We start from the raw sequence: 9415 nt of genomic DNA, 5'->3' as shown, positions 1-9415 counted from the left end.
GATCTGAAGCCTTTACTAAAAACCACTTCTACTAGTTGCCAAAATCCTTCTAATTGTTGGCGTAGGAGGTCAGACCTCTGAAGCGGCTCACACACATACAGTTCTTAGTAGAGATATAAAATTTGCCATGGGGAGTTTTCATGGAAATTGGTGCTTGGCTACCCTGGAGAAGTGAGTGCCGAGGGTGGAGCCAGTGGGGTCAAGAATCTAAATATTTGCTTTGAATAGCATAGCCTTAAGGGAAACCCCATGTGAGATTCAACAATTATTGTCTCAGCCTGCCATAAGACTTGTACTTGCTTGCGAATTTTTTTTTTCAAACATTGTGTCTTCTATGTCTATAACATGCTCAAAATGGTCAAAATTTAAAGAAAGTCATCATCTAAAAATTTAGAAAAAATCCAACGACTTGCTGGAAAAATTGAAAAAAATCCTTGAAACATAGTCAGAGCAACACTTTCAAGCAACAAAATGGCCCTTTTGTCCCATAAGTTAGCACTTTTGACCAAAAATTTAGCACAAATGTTTTCTCATATCTAAGACAAAACATATCAAACCAAAATTTCAAAGTCATTATCAAAACACTTCTTGAGTAGAATTGTCTTTAAACTATCACACATCTTCAAACTAGTTCGATAACTAGGTCACCAATCCAATAGGCTATTTCCAAAAAGGTTTCCATAAGCTTAAAACATTCAACAAGCTATTTATTCAAACATATTAAGTGCAAAAATCAACATCATTATCAGTTTCTCATCAGGATATTTCAAATCCTCTATCACGAAACTTGATCAATCCACCTTGTGTTCATTATCTTGGATATATCTTTCCTATTTTGAACCTAGGTTATATCAAAATCAGAGTTGCGCTCACATTTGGAATCAAGCAAGCTTGTAAACTATCATATGCTTATATGATGTTTAAGTATTGCCTTAAGAAAATAAAACCCAGTTATAAAGCTACTTAGATAAGATTCTTGTATATCAATCGCAAGATCTTATTAAAACATAGGACATTCCTACACCATTTTCGTCACTATTTACGTGGTTGCGTGACAGAATTTGATGAAGAAATTTTGCAAGGATGTTCTTTTCAACAAAGAGATGCTTTATCACAACGAACAAACAACAGTGGTAAAATCAACAAAGCATACCTTCCTAAACCAATAATCACCTATTGAGTTATCTTTAGAAAACTTCAAAAAATTTGAAACAATCACACGCCAGTTTGGACTAGAGCTCAATACGAACAACTCAGAAAACAACAAAAACAAATGGAAGAAGAAGATGATTCAATCTTCCAAACTTCTGGGTATATGGTTGTTGATGAAGAAGCGGTCAATAACACCATTAGAGACCTTGAGAAAGATTTCAAATTTGATAGACTAATGGAAAAATTATTAGCAAAGCAAAAAAGAAAAATATCTTTTGATGTTGGCAAAATCAGGAGCTAAATTGCCACAAGACTTTAACATAGAAGCCTTGAAACAAGATGCAGAGACAAGTAATACTCAAAACACAGATGATCCAAATAATGAAGATATAAACAAAGAAAGCCATGAAGAAACAAGAAAAGAACATGATGACACAAGAAGAGAGTGTAGTGATAGAAGAACTTATGAGGAGACAAGGAGAAACCATATGGATAATCATTTGTTAAATCTCACTCAGCAAATGCAAACTCTACAACAACAGATACAAGATATGCAAAATGGAACAAGTTCTAAGAATTATTCATTGGAAGATATTTGCCTGTATCCTTTTGATAAAAGTTTGAATATGATACCATTTCCACAACATTGCAAGATCCCTAAATATGATAAATATGATAGAATGGTTTTCAAGATTACCATTTGGAATCAAATCTTTTGAAGAACTCGTGAATAAGTTTATTTCACAATACTCCTACAATGTAAGGAATGAGATAACAATGCTGGATTTATGCAATGTTAAACAAAAGAATGGTTAATCTTTCATGATCTTCTTGCAGTGATGGAAATGAATGTTTAATAGGTATCCAAGAGATGTATGTGACCAAGAAAAGATGGACATATTCATTGATAATCTTATCAGTGAAATGAGTTATTGTCTAAAAATCTAAAAATGCAATGTCCTCCTTTCATCAAGATGATTGAGAATGGTCTAAAAATAGAAGATGCAATGGTAAAGAAAGAAGAGCTAAAGCTTTACAATAATTCTTACAACAACTACAACAACAATGACAAACCCAAGTTCTGGTCAAAGAATAGGAATGTCATCAATGGAGGAAATGATGACATTAATGCTACAAAACAACAACTAATATTTAATCTATTGAGTCAAATCCCAAGCAATAACAATCAAGAAAACAATAAATCCAAGTCTTTCTTCTCCAAACCTCGCAAGAAATTCACAAACATTGGAGAACCCTTGGAATCAGCTTTGAAAACTCTTCTTGCAAACAAACTGATTATTTTACCCGAAATAAGAAGTTATGACCCACAAGTCAAACCTAATTGGTGGAACAACAATCATTTTTGCAATTACCATCGGAATAAAGGACACCAAACTAATGATTGTCAAATATTGAAACATCTTATCCAAGATTTAATCGATAATGAAACTATCACAGTGGATAGTCATAAGAAAAATGAATCCCACCTAGCCTTCAAAACTCCACTTCCAAACTATGAAAAAGGTGAACAATCTAAATCAAAAGATGACAAAGGAAAAGCCAAAGTGAACTACACTTATACATATGATGATGTGGTAAATGTTATCATTGTTAAAGATAACCTACCTTTAGAACCAATAAATATCATTATGAGAAACAAAGCTAATGGTCACATTTCCAGGTATAACAAATGAATCAACCTCCACTTCACGACAATATAACTTAGTGGAGAAATTACAAAGAATACCCGCTCAAATATGCATAAGGAAATTTTGGAAAATGCTCTAATGGAAACAATAGTTTCAAAAGACTTGGATGTAGATCAGTTCCAAAACATGGTGGGACACCTTATAGCCCCTCATTTCTTATCTTTCTGAAAATAATGATGCATCCTTGCAACATCCTCATAATGATCCCTTACATGTTGAAGTCACCATTAATAAAACTCATGTCAAATGCATACTCATAGATGGTTGAGTTGGCTTAAACATTTGTGCATTGAGTTTAATAAAGGCTTAGGGTTATTCAAAAAATGTAGTAGATCCAAAGAAGAAAATAACCATTAAGGCTTCTGATGAAGAGGAGCATTCTTCTAAAGGAACTGTGGTGTTACCAATCAAAATAGGACATACAGAAAGGAATACATTATGTCAAGTTTTAGATTTGAACCTATCTTATAACATTATTCTGGGAAGGCCATGGATTCACAACATGCAAGCAGTTCCTTCTACATATCACCAATGTGTAAAGTTTCCTCATGAGGGACAAGAGGTCACTATAATTCCATACTCTAGCCAATATTGCAATAATCTGAAGCCAACACAGGATACAAGAGTTCCACATAATAGAGAATCAGTATATCCTACCAAAGAAATTCAAGAAAAGTTATGGGAAACCTTCAAGAAAAAGCTCAAATTAAATGATGAAGGAATGGGAAAATATTCTTTGCATAATTTTCCACTTTCATCTAAATCATATGGAAAACCTACAAATATCCAACCACAAATCTCAGAAAAATCAAAAGAAATGTTTAATGGAGCATTTGTTAGAGCTGGAACACTTGCAGAAGAAATTGAAGACAAGGGCATTCTTGGTTGGTTGCACAAAGATGAAAATGAAACTATAGAAACAACTGTAGAAGTCAATATTCTCATAGAGCAATATGGCAATGGTTATAAGATCATGCAAAAAATGGGATATGAAGGAAAAAGACCAATTGGTAAGCGACATCAAGGTATTTCAGAACCTATTTGTCCTCACTCATAATCTAAAGAAGATAAATCAGGACTTGGATATCCAAAATCAAATCGAAAGCAACATAATTATCAATAGCCAAAGTGGAGAAAGAAATTAGTCCCTAAAGAAGAACAATGGCAAGAAAAGCTACATCAAGCAGTAGAAATAGTGGCCAATAAGAAAAAACAAGAAGAATATGAGAAACAATAAGAAGAACTTGCAATCAAAAGAGAAGAAGAAACTTGTAAACAAGTTCAAGGATATGAGTAAATGTTAAATCTAAACAAGATATTCCAAAAGCAGTAAAAGAAGAGATGATAGAAATCAAAGAACTATTTGCACCATACAATATTCCTATATGGTACAGTGGTGTAATCCTAGACAATGGTTCAGAGACAGATTCAAATGAATATGAATGGGGTCCAGATGTATCATCTAGTGTATCAAGTGAAGAAAAGAATGAAGAGGAAGAAGATATCACAAATGAAGACTTGTCTTTTACAAAACAAAAGATAGAGTTAGAAAGAAGATAAGAAAAACTCAGAATCCAGAGAAAATAGGCATATACAAGACAACAAAAGAAAGAGGATGAAAAAGACCAAGAAGTAACGCCACACGAATCACAAACAAATATTGATCAAGCATCAAGAAATATCAGATTTCTATCAAATGAGGAGCAAGATGTACCAATATATGGAAGAACCATAGAAGAACTAAGAGATAGTCAAGTAGGATTGACTATTAGTCTAGAAGAAGCTGAGTTCGAGAGAAGACATAAGCTAGCAAAAGAATCCTCTATATCATGTGCACAAGTATGTCAACTTCAAAATACAAATGAGTCTATTGAAATCAATCAAGAAGGAACTTGTAGTATCAAAGATGTGTGTGTTGATAAGTTCCATTTGTTTGAGGGACAAACATCAGATGAAGAGTCGCCTGAGTATGAACCATAAAATACTAATACTGATTTTGTTAGAACTAATTGGAGAACACTTGGGAGAGACTATCCTCAAAATCATTCTATCTATGACATTACCTACTACACTAAATTATGACTATTATGTCATGAACCTTGAAGCACCTAACAATGACGATGACTATGAATTACCCCTTCTTCATCCAAAACTAATTGATTGGGATAACCTAGAAAACCCTGAATTGGATGTCTTTTCCAATGACCATGACTTAGCTATGTATCTTAATGATGTCAAACCCATAACACCTAAGATATCTTCCATCATAGAATCAAGTAATGTCTCTTGCAGTCAAGAGAATGCCAAACTTTCCAGTCGCCAAAAGACCTAACACTAGATCAATCAAGAGGAAAAATAAAGGACATATTTGACGGTGAAAACCTCTTTGAGGCGCCAAAATATGGAAAGTTTAACATCCTCCCTACATATTTTCAAGAGAGATCTGTTATTCTAATAGAACCAACAAAAGAAATAAACATTGGCACACTAAAGGATCCCAAGATACTTCATTCTGTTGCATCATTATTAGATAAAGGGAGGAAAGAATACATAGAATTCTTCAAACAAAGATAGATAAATTTTTCTTGGTCCTATGCAGACATGTCAGGACTTAATCCAGATCTTATCATGTATCACCTCAATGTGGATCTAAAAGAAAAACTGGTTAAACAAAAGCTAAGGAAGATGCATCCACACATCGCTCTCCTTGTAAAAGCTGAGCTAAAGAAACTATTAGATGTGGGTTTCATAAGACCTGTTGCCTATCCAAAATGGGTTTCAAGAATTGTGAAAGTGTCAAAACTAGATAAAAGCACAAGAGTCTGCACCAATTTTAGAGATTTGAATAAAGCATGTCCCAAAGATGATTTCCCATTACCCAACATTGATATAATTATGGACTTATCAGCAAGACATGAGATGTTTTCATTAATGGATGCATTCTCAAGATACAATCAAATAAGAATCACCCCTAAAGATCAAGAAAAGACAACATTCACCTATGCATGGGGTACTTACTGCTGGAATGTTATGCCATTTGAACTTAAGAATGCAGGAGCAACTTATCAAAGAGCTATGACAACAATTTTTCATGATATGATACATACATTTATGGAAGATTATGTAGATGATATACTTGCAAAATCTCATACAAGAAAAGAACATTTGAACATCTTGGGAAGTTCTTTGATAGGCTTGAAAGATATCAGTTAAGATTAAATCCAAAGAAATGTGCATTTGGAGTAACCTCTGGAAAAATTCTTGGGTACATTATATTAGCTCGTGGAATTGAAGTAGATCCAGAAAAGGTCAAAGCTATCATGGAAATGGAGTCACCTAGGAACATAATTCAATTGCATTGTTTACAAGGAAGATTGCAATCAATCAAAAGATTTGTCTCTCAATTAGCAGATAAATGTCATACATTCACTCATCTTTTACATAAGAATGTTTCATTTAAATGGGATCGGAAATGTGAAGAGAATTTTATGCAAATCAAAGATTATCTCATGGATCCTCTAGTACCTATATCACCAATCAAAGGGAAACCATTTTTACTTTATATCTCAGTGACAAATGTATCATTAGGAGTTCTCCTAGCACAACATGATGAAGAAGGAAAAGAAAGAGCAGTCTATTACATCAGTAGAAAACTTGTCGGCTATGAATTGAATTATATATAAATAGAGAAGACATGCCTAGTAGTTGTATTTGCAACTCAGAAGATGCGACATTATATGCTGACTCATTCTATGAATTTGATAGCAAAAATAGATCCACTAAAGTATTTGTTGAACAAGTCAACTTTGATAGGAAGACTAGCAAAGTGGGTTATGGTACTAAGTGAGTTTGATATAGAATATGTTGATCAAAAAGCTATCAAAGGACAAGTCATTGCTGATCAATTAGCTGAAGCACCTTTACAAGATGACATACCATTGCACATTGATTTTCCTAATGCAGACATTCTGACAATAAGTACAAAATTTTGGGAGTTATACTTTGATGGTTCTTATACACAATATGGATTAGGCGTAGGAATTTTGTTCATCAAACCTTAGGGACACACAATTCCAAAATCATATAGACTGCAATTTCCATGCACAAACAATACTGCAGAATATGAAGCATTGACTATTGGGCTCAAAATGGCTATTGAATGAAATATCAAGGAATTACATGTCTATGGTGATTCACAGCTTACCATAAACCAAATAAATGATGATTATAAAACTAAGGATGATAAGCTCATGCCCTACAAACAGTTGGTATAAGAGTTTAAAGAACACTTTGAAGCAGTATCATTCACTCAGATCCCAAGAAATGAGAATAAAGTAGCAGATGCAATGGCTACAATAGCATCTCTCTTGCAAAATCAGGATAATCAACAGTGTTATGAATTCCTGGTGGAAGATACCTTAACCCCTACCATTCAACCCCAGCATACCTACATGATTTTCCATATATCAGGAACCAGTCAATCCTTATACTACCAAACTTATCAATACTTAAAAGAGAATATCCTTCCTCTTGACCTATCCCGCAATCAAAGAAGAAATTTTATCCATCAGTCATCTCACTATACTATTATTGTTGATACCTTATATAGGCAATGTCTAGATAGCACTTTATTGAGATGTCTCGAACAAGAAGGATTTGAGAAAGTTCTTAACGAAGTTCACACGGGTATTTGTGGCACACACTCAAGTGGATTAACACTGGCTAAGAAAATTCTCATATAGGTTACTATTGGCCTACTATGGAGAGATATTCATTCACATATGTCAAGAAATGTAAACAATGCCAGATCCATGGGAATCTCATCCATGCACCAACACAAGAATTACATCCTATAGCAGGAACATGGCCATTTTCTCAATGGGGCCTTGATTTGGTAGGTAAGATAAATCTTTCATCCTCTAATGGACATAAGTTCATTTTGACTGCTACTGAATATTTCACTAAATGGATTGAAGCAGTACCTTTGACAAAAGTGACAGGAAAAAAAATATCATCATTTGTTTTGAATTATATAATCTATCACTATGGAGTTCCTATGACCATTATCACTAATAATGGACAACCATTTAAGAATCAAGACGTGAAGGAACTATGTGAGCAATTCCATATCCAACATATGTTTTCTACTCCATATTATCCACAAGGAAATGGTCAAGTTGAGGCATCAAACAAGACTATCTTGAAAATCTTGAAGAAAACAATCAATGAGGCTAGAAAAGATTGGCACATTCAACTAAATCCTACTCTTTGGGCATACCGAACCAGCATCCGCACACCAATGGGGGAAACTCCATATTTATTAGTCTATAGATTAGAAGCCATATTACCAATAGAAGTAGAGATACCTTCTTTATGAGTTTCCTTGAAAGGTCTTATACCAAAAGAAGAAGAACGAGTCTCTAGACTCCAAGAACTTGAGCTGATTCAGGAACGTTGCCAAAATGCAACAGATCATTTGAAGGTATATCAATAGAGAATGGCAACAATTTATAATCATAGAGTCAAGCCATGCATTTTTTAGATTGGAGATATAGTTCTAAGGGAGAATCCAAGAAATCAGCAAGACTGAGAAAAGAAGGGTAAATTTGAACCAAATTGGTTAGGTCCTTTTGTCATAGTAGTAGTGTATGGCTTAGGAGCATACAAGTTATCTACCCCTGAAGGTAATTGGTTTGATGAACCTATCAATTCTATCCATCTCATGTAATTATATGCTTGAGATATGAAGTTCTGAAGAAATCAATAAAAATTAGAAGAGAAGAAAATCCCTAAAAAATTAAAAATAAATAAATAAATAAATAAAAAGCTCAATGATGAAATCAAGCATTGTTACAAGACAACATATGAAGAATGGAAGTATCATTTTAGTTATATCATTTTTAGATTAACTCATTATTCATCTGCATTATAAGAATTCATTGTCAATTGCATTATAAGCATTTCATTTCATTCATAAATGAATGGTCATAAATAAAGATTGAGTATACTTGGACAAACAAAAACAATTTGCAATTGATCATTGTAGGTGCATTCATCTTTAGAATCATTTAAATTATCATCATTCATTTCATTTAGTTTCATTTCAATCATTGCAATAGTTTGCATTCCATAAGTGCATTTCATTTAATCATGTAGTATATCATCATTATTATTTACATTAGGATCATTATCATTACAGTTCTTTTTATCCATTAAGATCATTTAGTTACATCTTTGCACTTAGATTTATAATCATCATTTGCATTTTTAAATCCTCAAAATAAAAAAAACATTTGAATTACATATTAAATCAATCATTCATTTTCATTCTCATATAGATCATTGCATTTGCATTATTTAAGTTAGTAATCATTCTCATTTGCATCCATGATCGTCAAAATCATCAAAATCAAAAGTATTTATCATTGCATCATATAAAACATCATCATCATGAAAAGTAAAAGAAAAGAAAAGATCATTATAACATCATCCATGTAATCAATGCATATAGATCATCATCATATAGATTAAAATGCATAATAAATCATGAATCA

Source organism: Cryptomeria japonica, chromosome 10 (assembly GCF_030272615.1).
Source record: "Cryptomeria japonica chromosome 10, Sugi_1.0, whole genome shotgun sequence".
In the NCBI taxonomy this organism is placed as follows: domain Eukaryota; kingdom Viridiplantae; phylum Streptophyta; class Pinopsida; order Cupressales; family Cupressaceae; genus Cryptomeria; species Cryptomeria japonica.
This window is presented reverse-complemented; position numbering follows the sequence as displayed.